This window comes from Salarias fasciatus, chromosome 3 (assembly GCF_902148845.1).
Source record: "Salarias fasciatus chromosome 3, fSalaFa1.1, whole genome shotgun sequence".
NCBI classification, from domain to species: domain Eukaryota; kingdom Metazoa; phylum Chordata; class Actinopteri; order Blenniiformes; family Blenniidae; genus Salarias; species Salarias fasciatus.
The window spans coordinates 22,652,009-22,669,861 of NC_043747.1; the positions used below are offsets into that span (position 1 = coordinate 22,652,009).

The 17,853-nt window shown below is 45.0% G+C and overlaps 1 protein-coding gene and 1 pseudogene across 1 annotated transcript in view; both read right to left on the reverse strand.

Moving 5' to 3' along the window:
• LOC115385941 (NACHT, LRR and PYD domains-containing protein 12-like) overlaps positions 1-17,853 on the reverse strand; it is a 199,453-nt gene that overhangs the window by 59,426 nt on the left and 122,174 nt on the right. The gene's annotated exons all lie outside the window — the stretch shown is intronic.
• Positions 1-17,853, reverse strand: part of LOC115385943 (NACHT, LRR and PYD domains-containing protein 3-like) — a 96,640-nt pseudogene that overhangs the window by 36,592 nt on the left and 42,195 nt on the right.

Below are 17,853 nucleotides of genomic sequence, written 5' to 3' on the forward strand. Positions count from 1 at the left end.
TGTTGGCGGAGCGGAGGCGTCTGGTCGGGTCGTGTGGGGAGAGAAGTTCTTTAAGGTACACTGGTGCACTACCATAGACACACTGATGGGTCAGGAGGCAGATTTTGTATTCCAGCCTGAACCTAACCGGGAGCCAGTGAAGGTTATGGAGAATGGGAGTGATATGGTGTCTTTTTGGCACCCTCATCAGGATCCTGGAAGCACAGTTCTGGATCGACTGAAGCCGTTGTAGGCTTCTTCCAGAGATCCCGATGAGGAGTGCATTGCAGTAGTCCAGCCTGGAGGAGACAAAAGCATGGACCAGCTTCTCAGCAACGGGGAGGGAGAGGAAGGGGCGTAGTTTGGAGATGTTCCGGAGGTGAAAAAATGAGGTCTTACAGATGTGTTGGATATGGAGGTCAAAGGAGAGGGTGGGGTCAAAACGGACACCTAGGTTGGTAACGGCAGTTGTTGGGTTGATTATGTGGCCGGCAAATGATAGGACTGTGGAAGGGGAGGACTTGAGTTGATGTGGAGTTCCAATTAATAGAAATCCAGTTTTGGAGCTGTTGAGCTGGAGCAAATTGTCATTCATCCATGCTTTAGTCTCCTCCAGGCAGGCGGTGAGTGATTGAATAGAGAGGGAGGAGGTCCGGTCCAGCCTGACATAGAGCTGAGTATCATCAGCATAGCAATGGTAGGAGACTCCATGCCTGCTGATGATGTGGCCCAAAGGGAGCATGTAGATGGAAAACGGGCTGGGTCCCAGCACTGACCCCTGGGGAACCCCACAGGTGACAGCGTGGGACCTCGACCTGGCTTCCCCAAGGGCCACATACTCAGCCCTACCGGTCAGGTAGGACCGGAACCACTGGAGCACTGTATCTGAAAGACCAATGAAATGCTGGAGTCTATGGAGGAGGATGGATTGGTCAACAGTGTCGAAGGCGGCTGAGAGGTCCAGGAGTCACTCCTGTTACTAGGTGTATATCCGCCCGTGACCTTGTGAAGGCGTAGTGACAAGATCACCTTGGAAAAAGCAGGTGGATTGTTGCAAACTGTTTTGGAAGGTGAACCATGTGGTTATGCTGAACCGTGCAGGTGGTTTTTGACAAGAGAACCAAGAAAACTGAGAACGTCTGCTCTGTTTACAGAAACAAACCAAAGCCTTTGAGAAGGATCTTTGCATTTTGGTGCTGCTATTTATTATTTATATATGAGCTTTAGCAAGTGAACTATGGTGTTGCGCTGAACTGTAAGACCGTTTTGCCATATGATCTTATTTGACAATTTCTGTTTCAAGAAATGAGCCAAACCAATGGAGAAAAACTGTAATGTTCAGAATATTTTCTTTCATAATTTCAACATCAGTCTCTAAGCATTTGATTGCAGACCCAATAGGATGTCACAGAAAATAAGATAAAATACAAACTTACAGTCCTGAACTTAATTTAAATGATATTGTAGTTTCTTCACTTCTTCACAGTCACAACGTCTAAACTGTTGAGTCAAAGGTAAATCTCACCTCGATGTCTCCGTTCTGTAGCGCTCCCCCAGCATCTGGAGGGCGGATGGAGGATCAGTTTATAGCAGGGTAAGACTTTCATCACTCTAACCTTTAGCTGACTGAACACAGTTTTGATGGGATAAGCACTAAAGTGTTTCATGCGTAAAAAACTAAAAGAGCCAACAGAGGAAATGTCTCATCATCAGGATTTGATTCACAGAAAATGTAAGCCTTTTTACGAGGGCCTACGAACAAGCTCCATCCGGACCGGGAGGACACTCCTGTCGGTGCTGCCCATGGACTGGCTTCGGTTCTACTTCTGGGATCCGTGGTTCTTGTGCTGGACCGTCCAACAGACTGTACTCAACATAGTCCTAGGCTTTACTTCTTATTGTCTCATGCTAACTGTTGCCAAAGCTGTCCGTCCCTGGGAGAGGGATCCCTCCATACTGTGGTTCTCCCCAAGTTTTCTTCTTTTCCTACTGGGTTTTTGGAGTTTTTTCTTGCCGGATGTGAGGGTCTAAGGCGGTGGTTGCTTCGTTTTGTCTCGTTACTGTGAATTTAATCTTTAATGGGCGATAGTTTTAATAGTTGCACGATATGACCACTAGAGGGCTCTGTCTCCATTGAAATACAGCCCCTCATAATCCCATTAAATCAAAGACAGCAGTTAATCACAGCAATTGAGCCAGACTAGTGAGGAGCGACAGGCCACCACACAGACACAGCCGCTCCAGAGTGATCCTCCCGCCATGCTTTTGAAGAGGAGGCTCCTCCCATGGCCGCTTCTGATTGGATGTTGTTGTGTCCTCCCAGACAGTCAGGTGCTCCAACCATTAATTCAATTATCACCTTCATGGAGAGCCTGAAGATGAAGCAGAGGGAGATCCCAGCCACACATGCACGTGCATGCACACACAACACACACACACACACACACTACAAATAATACGGCAGCAGCCGTAACAGCAGTAAAGATCCAGCTTCCACGGCACTGGAGTTTCATTACTGGGTTTGGAGTGCTGTCCATGGTCCTGAAATTATGCCATCAAGGTGCAGCATTGCAACATATCGGTATTTTTCTAATCAATATGCTTTTTCTACATCACTCAGCCCTACTGAGACATTATTTTACTTAGTGAAGAGACTATTTTTATCTCTAAACTGCCTCTATTCTGAATAAAAACAGATCGCAGACTGCAGTGATTGATCAGTTGGATGATTAATGATTCTCAAAGACGGCGTGATATCACTTCTTGACGACCATCTTCCCAAAGGATAAAACAACGCAGACTGTCAATGCTTCCCCGATTAACACAGCAGCAAGAGTTTTGGGGCACGTTCAAGCCGTAGATTACTGGGAGCATAGAAAAGGAAATGAACTGTGTGATTTGTTTCACCCTCTGTTGCAGTTGCTTGACACGAGGGATGCACATGCTTAACCGCTTAACTGTTAACCGATAACAGGAACTTTGACTGGTTAACAGTGTCGGTTATTTTTTTATTTATTTTTTTTAGCTCCAGCTGGAGCGGAGCTCTCAACAGAGCCGTGCGTCTTCATGCACGCTGGCATTATATTACAGATATCAATGACGGCGCTGCAGATGACACCTTAAGTCTCTGATTAATTCCAGGTGTCTTCATGTTGGGAAGGTGTGTATCTTTGTGCGCATTTACGCACGTGGCACAAAGCGGCGTTACATTGAATATTATTTTTTTATCTCCAGACGCCGCGGGTTGTCCAGATTTACAGTGAAATGGTTCGGTGTGAAGCTGCATCATCCAGATCAACATTAAGCTCCATCAGAACTGTTTAAAAATCGGATTTCAGAAGCTAAAACTTTATTTTGGAAATTAATCAGAACACAAAAATAAAATCACCTGCGGGCTCGCTCTCCACATAATTTAAAAAAAAACAATAGGAGTTGATTGAAGACTACAGTTAATTCTATCTAAATCTTGTAGCTTTTTTTTTTTTTTTTTACATTTTAGAGGAGAATTTGCTGTCATTGTAAATCTGCAGTTAAGCACTGGACAGCGCCGAGTCAGTCACTCACTCGGAGCGCACATTTCCGTGTCGGAATGGTGGGACGTTTGCATGTCGGAATAGCGGTGTTTCAGAATGGTGATATGTCTAAATGGTGGTGCGTCGGAATGGCAGCATGGAACCACTCAACAGGGCGTTTAACGCTCGTCCATGTTTCACGTTGCTTTCGAGCCTCGGCGCTCCACCGATGCGCACGCTCTTTCTGTGCGCGTACCATGCATGCCCACTGTTCCACGCATCCTCGAGAAGCTTTTCCGGCACTAGACTGTTTATCTGTTCCTTTGTTGCAGATTATTTAGATAAAATTAAGCACATACATTGCCAGTACGTTATTAAATATTAAAGTTTATTTGGCCTTTTTTCTCTCCTTTTTTCTGAATCGCGGAGCGGCGCCGGAGTGATTCAGGCAGGCCTTCTCCTCCCTCCAGACAGTCTGCTGTCTCCATAGATATCTTATAGATGCCTTACGGCAGATTCCACGACGTCCGCAGAGGTCGGCCATCTTTGTACGGGAAAGCTCAGAGTGTTTCTATGGAACACAATGTAAGGTTGGTGATCTGTGCAGACATTTATACTCTTATTTCACTGAAAATTTTCAGTGGAACATCTTAAAACACTAAAAGGCAATTGCTGTTGTGACTCTGAGTTATATAAAAATTGATTGATCAAGAGATTCACTTTTATTTGTTTACTTAATTATATTGTGACTGTAATTCCATTATTTGACTTGAGACTTTCTGAGCTCCTTTTATACATTTTTTCAATGCCTATTTCAATTTTTTTTTTTTTTAACAATTTATGCCTAGTCTAGGTTTCATTTTGTCCGCCATTACTCCGCCAGATGCTTAGTGAGCAACAACTGAGCAGGATCTTCCAGAAAGTAAGAACAGACTGGCTTCCAGCACTGCCACAGCTCCAGCACAGACTCCACCAGGTAAAAGAAACTTAAAATTTACTCGAGCGCTACTGAAAGAGCGAGGAAGGAGCTCCCCTCTTCCGTGCACGCGAGCCACAGGCACGAGTGTTTCACTAAGCTACATTACGCTCAAGGCCCGCAGGGGGGCGCTGTTTTGCATAAAAACGTGCAAACTCCTTAACGCACCTTTAATGAGGAGGATTTTGACAGGACGGTGCAGATTGTCCAGTTTAGAGATGGAGTCATGGAGTTATTTTTTGAGGAGGATTCAGCAATTTGGCTATGCCCAAAGATGGCCGCCATGCAGGAACCTTCACTTCAGCACATTTTTCTTTAATTTGATCAAAAAAGGAGCTTAACTTTCACTGAAGCTAAGCTCTGTGAAATCTGTCATTTCTCAGAACTTATTAGTGGAGTGAAACACAATCTGTCTTTGTCTGGAAGAGGTCTGCAACCTTTTTAACATGGAAGCCAGTTTGAAATTCTCCTGTTAACCAGTGAGTCACAATCAGCAGCAGACTAAAACTGAAGAAAAAAACTGGAGCTGGACTTTAAGACTTCAATCTTCAGTCCAAACACTGTGATGATTCTGAGTCACATCCATGGAACCGTGGTTTGATGCTGGACTCTCACAGCTTCTTCAGATAATGTTGCATCTTCTCTCCTGTCATTACATCTTCAGGACAAACAGAGTTCTCTTTGCTCTCATCTCGCCACCACCTGCAGAGACGTGAGAGGAGATGATCAGAGTCTCTGTGAAGCAGTGAGGACTTCAGTCCTGTTCAGAGCAGCAGTCAGCAGCTCAGAGCTCATGAAGGACCACCACTGTCAGACCAACACAACAAGCCTGTGGCTCCTCTGATTGGCTGACTTTGCGTCCTCTGCTGTCCAATGCTGAAGCTGAAACAAACCTACTGAAAGCAGCACGGACTCACTCCAACTACCTACTGACCAGAAAGTCTGCAGACTGCAGTCTGGACTCTGCTGAAGATCAACCAGCTGCTGCACATCTGGATCTTGCAGGTCGTTGTCACAGAGGTCGAGCTCCTCCAGGTGGTAGGGGTTGGATTTCAGAGCTGAGACCAGAGAAGAACAGCTAATCTTTGACAAACTGCAGCTCAACAACCTGAATAAAGAGAGAAAGAAGCAGAATCAGTGAGGAGGAACCAATCAGATGTGTTGATGGAGAAATGAGCAGCTCCACATTACTGAGTCCTGATCTGTTGTTCTGTTGTTGTGGATCTTCATCACTCACATCATCCACATGTCAGGACAACATTCACACACCTCCTCATGTCCACACACAAGTCAACTGACCTCAGAGTCTGCAGATGACAGAGTGGACTCTCCAGAAAACCACACAGCTGCTCAACTCCTGAATCCAGCAGACGGTTCCAGCTCAGGTCCAGATGTTTCAGGAGAGAAGGGTTGGACTTCAGAGCTGAGACCAGAGAAGAACAGCTGTTCTCTGACAAACCGCAGCTCCTCAAACTGAATAAAGAGAGAAAGAAGTGTCACGGCCTGTGGGTTGGCCTGGTGATATTCTGCCTTCCTCTCTTTCTGGTTTTGTTTCTGTTGTAGGGAGCTGTGGGCAGAGTTGCCTGAGAATCACCATGATGCAGCACACCTGAGCAGGATGAGCCCAGGAGGCTTTAAAACTGAGCTGAATGTACTTGGGTCAGAGGAGGCCCATAACCTCTCTGTTCGATGCAAATTATGGCTTCAAACTGTGAAAATGCTCTCAACATCCAGGGACTCAATGTCAGACCTGAAGAAATATCGACAAGTATGATACACACGTGAACTCACAGTGAAGCTAAAGTGTTGTTAGCCTTCTAACCTGTCAGTAACCTGCCTGTTGAGAATTGCAGACATCATGAAAAGAGAGGGATTCATGCATGGAAGAGGCCCTGGCAACAGTGTCCAACTGGGTATTTACTGAGACAGACTTTTATTATTCCAAGGGGACCAAAAGTCACCTCGGTGAAGTTCACTAAATAGTGAATTTAGGGGTTTAAATTTTTGAGGAACAAACTCATTTGGATTGAAATTAAAAATGACATTGATATACAAAGGTGAAATTTAGTTTTTACTACATATTATGATGCCCCTGTTGGTGAAAATATCAAGCTACAGCTTACATGATAATAGAGGTCAAGAGGTTTGTCTCCCACCATTCTAGCATATTTCATTGTCAAAGTAGAAACTTTAAAGGAGGCACCGAAACCAGAGTTCAAAGGTCAATATCTCTGAGCAACTGCAATTGCAAACTTTCATCTGGCATAATCTTATTTACCTGATCAAGTCCAATTCAATGATATATCATGTTTGTCACATTTTTAATTTTCCTTCCCATTGATCCAGACCATTAAACTTTCACTGCATACAACATCAAACTGACCTCAGAGTCTGCAGACTACAGCGTGGACTCTTCAGAAAGCCATGCAGCTGCTGAACTCCTGAATCCTGAAGACAGTTGTGACTCAGGTCCAGATGTTCTAGATGTTTCTGGAGGGAGGGGTTGGACTTCAGAGCTGAGACCACAGAAGAACAGCTGATCTCTGACATACTGCAGTCCTCCAGTCTGAATAAAGAGAGAAAGAATGAGATTAAAGGACAAAGTTTGATGTTGAAGTTATTGAGAGGTGAATAAGGTTGAGACTGGGAGAGTTTAGAAATGTAAAGTCCAAACAACTGAAGCCAACGGGAGGAGAAGAGTTCTTTTCAGACACATCTCAGATCTCCAGCAAACACAGCAGCTACACACCGAGGACTTCATCTCTTTTTCAAGGACACACATGAGCTGAGTTTAACAACAAACACCAGGAAACAAAGCAAAGTTTACTCTGACTGCACAACTCTTGATTCAACCTGTTTTATTAGTTGATGAGACTTGATGAAATGAATTCATTGAACACATACACACACATGTACAGTTAAGTCCTCCTCATTTCCTCTCAGTAATTTGATTTCAACAGATTCTAACTTCATACTGTGAACTGACCTCAGAGTCTCCAGGTTACAGTTTGGACTCTCCAGTCCAGAACACAGAATCTTCACTGATGAATCCTTCAGGTTGTTGCTACTCAGGTCCAGATGTTTCAGATGGGAGGGATCAGACTTCAGTGCTGAGGAGATCACTTCACAGTCAGAATCAGAGGGTCTACAGTGAGAAAGTCTGGAATGAGAGAGAAGACAGAAGAAGTTGCTATGAGAGAAGACACTTTGTTGGATTCCTCCTGTTTGACATCAGAGCTTCAGCTCATGTTCTCTGGTTTGACTTTGGCTTCAAATGCACATGAAGGAGAAAACATGGAGTTCCAGGTGTTTTGATTTGTTGATGTTCTGAGTTCAAAATGTTGAAGGTGTGGAGTGGGTTTGGATGTCCCGGTTCTTAAAAAACACAGTTTCAGGAGTCATGTGGGTACACTGATCAGAATGGCAGCACTGCAGGAGAGCTCAGATCACTCACTACTAATTTTATCACTTCGGGTGTTTTCACACTTACCCACTTTAGCTCGACCTAACAGAGTTTTTGGACCGAACACGGCGCGACTGGGTTGGTGTGAAAGCGTCACTCGCTCCAGTTGTCGCTCTAACTCGCCCGCTCCGAGAGCGGCTGAATGGGGTGGTCTCGGAGCGGCTTGGGTCGACCTGGGATGCGGTGCGGCAGATGTGTGAAAGCGCACCGGCTTTAGCTCCACCCAAAGTCTAGATATTGCGCCTTTATGAACTACACAGGCACCCGTAATCATCTCAATCCTGGCAAAAGTGATCACTTGTCATAGTGGCAGAAAGAAGAAAGTCTCTGCCGCTCACTCTTGAGCAGACTCCTGTGATAACGAGGCTTTTTTTCCACTGGTTGTTGCATGATGTTAGCCTCGCCCCTTTCTTTTTTTCATTGACGGGTAAGTGACAAGCTTGCACACGTCTTTGATTCTCTGTGGTTCCATAGCAGCGGTGCACCAGACAAATTTACCATTATTTTTTTTTTTCAGCGTGAGAATTACAATGTGTGGTGTGAGTGCGTGACAAAAGACAGAAATGCGTGACTGTCACATGAGACTTGAGAGTCCTGAGCAAGGCTGCTGCTTTGGTTTTACACCAACTTCCGTCTGGTTGTCATGGATACACCACACTTCCCTTGTTTAGAGTGGCTGCTCTGCGCGATCATGCAAAGCATATGTGAAAAGGGACCGTATTAGTTGAAAATTGAAACATTGCATCTTTTTAACTGGTGCGGCTGTCTTTGGCTCAACCCAAATGTATGTGAAAACAGCCTTAAATTGTATTTTCTCCCGACCTTAGGAAGAATAATGAGTGACTTTATCCCCCCAAAAAGTTAATCCTTTGACTATCCTTTTGGCAGCACAAAATGCCGACAACATCAAAACATTTCAAGGATCCAATCTGCATGGACATTCGAAACAAGCTAGCTGCTCATGAGGATGACGTCACCGAGCAGAATAACATGAAAACCTGTTTGTGAAAATAAGTGAGCTGAGTAGTAAACTGACAGAAGTAGCTGCTGATCTGGTGAGTATTAAAGAAACCACCACTGAGCTAATAATCTCGGCCAGTGGGCCACAGGTATGGGTGGATGAGGCGGAGAAGCAAATCTCCCAGCTGGAGGACATGATCGAGGGCCTCGTGACAAACACAGGATCCATGGGGGAAAAGGTAGACATGGTGTGAGATTCCTATTGCAACAACACATCAGTAGTGTAAAACTAACCTGTCTCTCAAAGATCTAATCCCAGATAACGTTCCCTATTACTGGGTGAACAATCCAACGCTTGGGTAATTCTTCACAATGACAGAAGAGCCAACATCGAAGAGTCAAAAAGTGAACGTTTGGCCGCCACAAGCCAGTTATCTCCATGGGAAAGTTTCTGACCCCTCCTTCTAAAAACCCAAAAAATCAGAGGGACTGTGAGGTCTTGCTTTGATGGTCTGTATTCATACTGAAAATCAAGATCAAGCGTTTGTCCCTCTACACCCGGGGTCCTCAATTAGCGGACCGCGGTCCACGACCGGACCACGGCACACCTCGCTGCGGACCCAGGGCAAATGTATGAAAAAAAAAAAAAGAAAAGAAAAAAATCTTTCTTTAAATGCTCCGTGTTCCGTGTGAGCACCGTTCTGCGCCGCGCTGCTCTGCGCGTGGTGTAATCGCCGCTCTGCAGTGTGCTCTGTCTCACTGCACTGCTCGCCACTGCCCGGCATCCCTCGGTTTCTCTTTTTTTTTTTTTTTTTTCCCTCGGACGCCCCCCCCCCCCCCTCCCCCCAACTCCCACGGGACACTGAAGCCCAGACCCATGCTTGTATGTAAAAAAACAAATGTGGACCTTCAAGATTTGTATTTGAGGACCACTGCTCTACACTATGGGAGGTTTCTGTCCTCCCTGAGCTTGTCTTGGGACACCTGCGTTACCGTTCGACAGATGTACTGTACCACTCCAGTCAAACACCTCTCCTGCCACTGTACCTGGAACAGGTCACACTCGTGCAAATGCTAGAGAATCACAGATGGGTATTGGTAGAGATCATGAGATTGGTAGAACTGGTGGAGACATATGGGACTAATAGCACTTTGGAGGAACTAAGTTCTGAACGAGGGGCTTGGGATGAACTCTTCCCTAGACTTTTAAAGATGCACTTTTGATAAGCAGTGTGCTTTGTACACTCAAACAAAGGGGAGCTTAATATATTCCTGATGCTTACAAAGCGAAAAGGTGAGAAAGAGTGGCACATTTTGGAATAAGTGCAGAAATCTGGGTAGAGCCACCATCTTAATTGCACTGATACACCCCGCCAAGGACAAAGGCAGATTTCTCCATTTCTCTATGTGGAGTTTCAGCTTCATGATCATGCTGCCGTAATTTAGTTTAAATGAGAACTTGGGAATTTGAGATATTTAAAGCCCTAGATATGTAAAATGATAATTTACCAGCTTAAGTACTTTAGTATAAAGTAAGAGGAAAATGCAAATCCAGATTGTCTGATTGGGGCATAAACTCACTGTTAGTCCAGTTGACTGCAGAGCCAAAAAGTTTTCCAAATAACTTAATGATGTCTAACAAAGGGGGCAGCTGGTGTTTTTTCAGGTTGGATCATTGAGAAACATCTCCACACAGTAACTACATTACACTACTTCCTACAAACATCTCTGTGATATTGATTGGGACACGTGGACTCACTTGAACTTCCTGCAGTTCCTCACAGCTGGGATCAGTCTCTTTCGTCCCTCCAAAGAAGTCTTGTACTTGTCCAGGTCCAACTCCTCCAGGACCTGGTCTGACATCTGCAGCATGTAGGCCAGAGCTGAGCAGTGGATCTCAGAGAGTTTCTTCTCTGACCTGTTCTCTGATTTCAGGAATTCTTGGATCTGCTGATGTACTGAGAGGTCCTTCATCTCCATCAGACAATGGAAGATGTTGATGCTTCTGTCAGGAGACATTCCATGACTGTTGATCTCCTTCAGGTTCTTGATGACTCTCTGGAGGGTTTCTGAACTGATCTCTGTCTGACCCAGCAGACCTTCTAAGAGTATCTGGTTGGATTTCAGAGAAAGGCCATGAAGGAAGCGGACAAACAGATCCAGGTGGCCTTTCTGACTTTCAAGGGATTTCTCCAGAACTCTCTTCAAGAAGATGTCCAGAGATTTGAAAGCAGTATCCTTTAGAGTAAAGGTCTTCAGTACGTCTGTCTTCCTGTTGGTGAAACAGTGGAACATGAAGACTGCAGCCAGAAACTCCTGAACACTCAGATGGACGAAGCTGTAGACGACTTTCTGGAAGATCACAGACTCTCTTTTGAAGATCTGAGTACAGATTCCAGAGAACAGCGAGGCCTCAGTCACATCCAGACCACACTGCTCCAGGTCTTCTTGGTAGAACACCATGTTTCCTTTCTCCAGATGTTCCAAGGCCATCCTGCCCAGCTTCAGAAGAAGCTCCCTGTCAGCCTCCGTCAGCTCCTGTGGACCCGTCTCAGGTCCTTCATGATACTTGAGCTTCTTCCTGTGTGTCTGAACCAGCACAAAGTGGGAGTACATGTCAGTCAGGGTCTGGGGCAGCTCTCCTCTCTGCTCGCTGCTCAACATGTGCTCCAGAACTGTAGCAGTGATCCAGCAGAAGACTGGGATTCCACACATGATGTGGAGGCTCCTGGATGTCTGGATGTGGGAGATGATTCTGCTGCTCAGCTCCTCATCACTCAGCCTCCTCCTGAAGTACTCCTCCTTCTGGGCGTCAGTGAAGCCTCGCACTTCTGTCAGTCTGTCCACACATGTTGGAGGGATCTGATGGGCCGCCGCCGGTCGGGAAGTGATCCAGACCCGAGCCGAGGGCAGCAGATCCCCCCGGATGAGGTTAGTGAGCAGCAGGCCGACTGAAGACTGCTGGGAGACGTCAAGCAGCCGCCGGCTGCTGCTGAAGTCCAGAGAAAGTCTGCTTTCATCCAGGCCGTCAAAGATGAAGAGCAGCTTGCAGACAGCCAGCTCCTCTGCCGTCAGCTTCTGGAGCGTGGGATGGAAAACACCCAGCAGCGAGAGGAGACTGTATGGCCGCTCTCCCAGCAGGTTCAGCTCCCTGAAGGAGAGCACCACCAGCACACTGACATCCTGGTTCTCCAGGCCCTCGGCCCAGTCCAGACTGAGCTTGAGCACCGAGAAGGTTTTTCCACTGCCGGCCACGCCACTGGTCAGAACCACTCGGATGTGTCTGAGCTCCTGGGCCGAGGCTTTGAAGATGTCCTGAACCCTGATGGCAGTGTGATGGAGGCTCTCCTTCCTGGAAGCTGTCTCCAGCTGCTTCAGCTCAGGTTCCCTCTGAAGCTCCTCACTGAGTCCCTCTGTGATGTGGAGCTCAGTGTAGATCCTGTTGAGGAGGCTTCCTCCTCCTGCTTCATCACTTCCTTCAGTCACCCGTTCACATCTCCTCCTCACACTCTTCTTATGTTCTTCTAGAAGCTGCTGCAGACCCACACCTGCTCAAAGACAACAACAACAATCAGAGTGCACACAAATAACAAGCTTTCATGACTCTACAACACAACAAGTCCAGTGAAGACAGACCAGTCCTTTGGCAGACATGTCCACTCTTACTTGGTGTAGTGATGCTTCTGGATCTTTCTGGCTGCTCCTCACAGACATCACTCTTCTTCTTCTCTCTGTGGACACCAAGCAACATTTACTCTGAGCAACACAACACACAGCAAAGACACAAAGATCCAGCTCCAACTCTCACTTCGCTTCAGACTTCATTCCTGCCCCTGTGATTCTGAGGGAATTGATGTTTTTGTTTTCGGTGGGGGGCATGGGCGTTCATCCACAGTTGGCACTGAGGACTAGGGCTGGGTACCGTTAGATATTTTTCGGGTACAAGTAATTTTTCGATACCTCACGTACAGTACCGGTTCCTGAACGGTACTTTTTTCAGTACTTGCCTTTACGGCACACAGACGAAGCCATGACTGCATTTGCACTTCATGCCACTAGGTGTGCTGTTTGCAACCTTATTTTACACAGACACCACAGAGGAAGAAGAGCGCTGCAGCCTCTCCCTCCATATTGTTAGACAAAGAGTGTGAGCCGGCAAGACATGGTAATATGTTAAATGATTTGATGCACCGTTTTTTCAGTAAACAAGAAGAACTGAACAATCGTTTCCGTGCATGTTTATTGACCGCGCAGCCACTATAAGAACCGAAACTGATACCCGTACGCATGTCTCTTGTTCGGTACCTGCATATACCGAAGTTTTTCGGTCGGTACCACTGAGGTACCGTTAAACAGTACCCAGCCCTCCCGAGGACGCGGCAAGGATCAACAACATGCAAACAGAACAAAATTTTGCAGTTTTTTAGTTCAAACAAGTTCACAAGCTAGTCACAGCCCAAACACTGTTAAAGCCTCTGACTGAATGTTGAAGCTACTATGCAGCGAGGAGGTTGGTGCGCTGTCGATATCCTTCGCAAATCTTTTTCAGAGCCTGTCGCTTCGGATTGCAGGCAAGGTCCCACTGCGTCCAGTGGAAAGTTTGGATGGTTCGTATCTCTTCATGGAAGCCTTGAGGGAAAATGTAAGCTCCATTCTGGATCCTCACGTGAGAAATGGAGGTGATGTAGCTCTCCAGCTACTCCAGCTGTGCGGCAGGCTCTTATCAAATGCAAGAGATGCCAAAAGAGAAAAAGTGAGCAAAAATCCAATTCATGTTTGTCCAATCCATGAGAGAGTGCCAAGCATCTGACCGACACATTTCCTTGAAAAGAACTCTAGAGAGGGATGGTTGAAAACTGGTTTTATAGACGTCACAGGACAACATTGTGACATTAGCCGCTGGTCAGTTCTTGACCAATGCCAGCATGACTTTTGGTCAAGGACGGATTGAGCTTCACAAGTGCCATTTTGAAGTTATCAGGCGGTAGTGCACCCAAAGGCTATTGGACCACTGATGTGTGCATATGGTGAATGCACGGAAACAAACGCCGTTGCTCCTGGTGTTCTCAGATGGATCTGTGATGCTCAACATGGAGGTTTCTTTGTCTCTGCTCTCCATGAGATTGATGGCAATTCCAACATGGCCTCACATCAAATATATGAAATATATGACTTCACATAACATATAAGGTCCCAACACATTGTTACAGTTACTGGACTGATAGACATGAACTGCAAAGTGAGCTTTCCAAATTAGCATGAGCAGTGTTTACTCAACACAGAGCGAACATAGAGTCTCAACTGTGATAACAACATCATGCAGACCACCAATAGCAAACAGGTGAGACCAAAGCTGCCGAGGCAACCACTGGCACCCTGAGGTTATGTTACAACCAGTTAGGGCTGCAACTATTATTCGAGTAACTCGAGTACCAAATTTTATACCTTGAGGCTTCATTCAATTAACCTCACGTGGCGATGAGGTGCATGCGCATGTTTTTGTGTGAGGGAGAAAGAGAGACAGATGTGGTGTGTGTGTGTGTCACCCGAATTGTTGTGATTGGCTGACATATCCAAGCGATGCTGGACCGGGTACTGACACCTGTCCCGTCATGAATTCCTGTCCGCTGGGGTCGATCTGTGGACGTCTGCGCTAAGCCCAATTTTGTGACCGCGTTGCGTGTACATGCCAGTCGCGCCAGTATACACTTGCGCCAGAGCGCCACAGCAAACAACCCATGCAGTAAAGTGACTCTGAAGCCATCAGGCTGTTGCTCCGTCTACAAAGACTTCAGAGAATGGAAAACTGGTTGACGGAGAGAGCAGACTCTGTCGTGAGGGATGAGAAGGTCTGCCGACAGAAGTGAAAGTGAAAGTGTAATCGCTCAGGTGCCGCCCCACGATTCAGAAACAGAAAAGGCAAAATAAACTCTAATACTAAATGATAATAGACTAACAATGTATGTGCTTCATTTTCTATAAATAATCTGTAATAAAAGAGCAGATAAACAGTCTGGAGCAACAGAAATGCTCCCTGAGGATACGTGGATCAGTGTGGATGCATGCAACGTGCATCATGTGAGCCCAAAATGTAGAGTGCTCGATTACTCAAAGAAATAATCAACAGAGTACTCGATTCCAAAAATACTCGATAGTTGCAACTGTACAACCAGCCCAGTGACCCCCACCCCCCACAACGGCCCAGCCCAACCACCCCAAAATCAACCCATGAAATAATTGAACTTTGGATAAATTACTTCTGTGTTTTACTTCAGACAGATCAAACATTAATGATCTTTAAATAACTAGTAGGTGAAAATTTACTCAAATTAATAATCTTCAGTAATCCAGTCTTTTTGTAATTTAATGCTAATCACAAAATGTAAAACCCCAAGAAAAATCATCATGCCTGACACCCAGTCTGCTGCAAACTGTCAGCTGAGGTCTTGACCAGTGAAACACTTCTTCATAGTGGTTTTCAGAAAATGGACTTTTAAAACTATAAAATGATGTGTTCAGTGTTGTTAGTCAGTTTTCCAATTTTAGACTAAAAATCAGAAGGTACAGTATGTCCATTCTTACTGAGTCAAAATCTATCATTGCATGTATCATCACAATAGTTTGAACTGTAAAATGATCTGAATCTTGCCAAAACACAGTCAATGCACACAGGAACTGATGAGATAAAAGGAAAACAGTTTTTTACTTTGTATCTGAAGGCCCAGGTTCATCACTGAAGAGTAAGGGAACACGTTTGGATCTGTTGCTCTTCATCGACAACCTGAGAGTGAAATCAGAGACAGTTTTAACAGTTTGGTCAGTTCATCATCATCACAGTGGTAGTAAAGAGATGAAAGATGATAAAGCTCAAAGCTCACACCCTAATGAGGAGATTCATGTGGTCAAAATGTTTTCTTGGACAACTGACAGATCAGCTGCTTCTGACCGTTTACAGACATTCATTAAACTTTTGAGACATGCATGTCAAACCTGTAAAGGTCCATTCAGAGACCTTCCAGACATGACAGCACACATTTGATCTGTCAGTTTACTTTGGACGAAGGAACAAACACTGATTCAGAAGAACAGTGGCTACACAGCCACACATGGCACCGACAGAAAACCACAGAAGCTGCTGTCACACGTCTCGAAGCAAGAAGTCAGAAAGACCTGCAGGAGACTTTGTGCCACCAAACAATGAGCTCTATCCTGTCTTGTAATGTTACTGCTTTCTGAACTTTGTACGTTTTTCAGTTTTTGAGATCAAAATTAAAATCAGATGACAACTCAGAAGAGTGGGCCTAGAATCCAAATATTTCTACAGTAAACCTGGTTTTCAGTGAGGGTTGAATACTTTTGAGTGCAGCTGTAATTATATTGTATTAGAACAGAGACAAGCTGCAGTGTGAGACATGAAGCTGCTGAAGTCAATAAACTCTCTGCCAGAAAGGAGACGTTCAGAATGAGTGAATGTTCACTTTGAGCAGCCTAAAACACCAGGTGCTGCATCTTTTATTGTGTTTTGTGGATTCTGGACGTGGACTCTGCAGGAGCAGCTGACGTCTCTTACCTGTCCTCAGACTCTGATCCGTCTTCCTCTTCAACCACACCAGACATGTTCAGTCAGACTGAGAGAGAAAGCAGCAACAAGGATCAGGGCTAAGATGTTCAACACACACACACACACACACACACACACACACACACACACACACACACACACACACACACACACACAAACACGCAGGTTCGTATTTCTATTCTTGTGGGGACCTTCGATTGACTCACATTCATGTCTAACTCCTAACCCTGACCCTTATCCTAACCCTAACCCACACCAAAACAAAGCCTAGCCCTAATGAAATGTTTTTGTACTTTTACTTTTTTCAGTAACAACAGCATGGCCAAGAAAACGCTGTTTCTCCTCATCAGGACCAGAAAAACGTGCCCACAAGGCACATCGTGCCAGGTTTTCCTATCCTTGTGGGGACATTTGGCCCCCACAAGGATAGAAATACGAGTACACACACACACACACACACACAAACACACACACCCCTCTGTCGACATACATTTCTCTCTCTACATCTGTAAATTTTATTCAGTAAATGTTATTAAGGCCTGACCTTTACTGAAAATTTTAATTTATATCCAGATGCTTCTGGACTGAAATCCCTTGAATTATTACCAACTGCTTCAAGTGAAAGTGTAGTTTAGAAAATTAGCTGGGCAGCTTAGCGATATGATGGGGACCAACTTGACAAAAGTGTGAATCTTTGTGAGGCAATTCTGTAGACCCTACTTATTAATTTTTTGCTTGGCCCCATCAAATTTGGCCAATGGGGCCCAGTCACATCAAGTCATCAATTTTTCCATAGCATTAATAGAGGAAAATACTGCATATACATGTCTAAGCAAGATGTTTTAAAAATGTAAAGGCAATATGATCAATTCAATGAATAAAATCAGAAAAGGATACATTTCAAATCATTTTTTAATCAATAAACATTCATATTTTGCGAGATATTTGTTTATGGTTTGACTAAACTTGAAAATAAGGCCAAAAAATCATGTCGCGACATTGTATGGAGCTTGCTTCCATAGCATCAGTGAACATGACAATTAAACATTAATTTGTTTCAGAAATATTAGTGTTTATAACTGCTTATTCGGCCCTTTAGAGTTTTCAACATTTAGGAAAACGTCTTTAAAGCAATTCTGGCATGTACATTGGCAACTGCAGCTGGTACGAGTATGTGGATATAAATTGATCTATTTATCACAGCTACACCTGCACCGTCTTGTGCATTGCCATCTCGCTTTCCTGCAACCACATCTGGTGCCACATCCTCTTGCACTCTTGCATGCACATTTGACTAGTTGGCTGCAAGCGTCAGATGCTATTGGTAAATGGTAAACAGACTACACTTATATAGCGCTAATGCAGAGACCAAGGTGCTTTA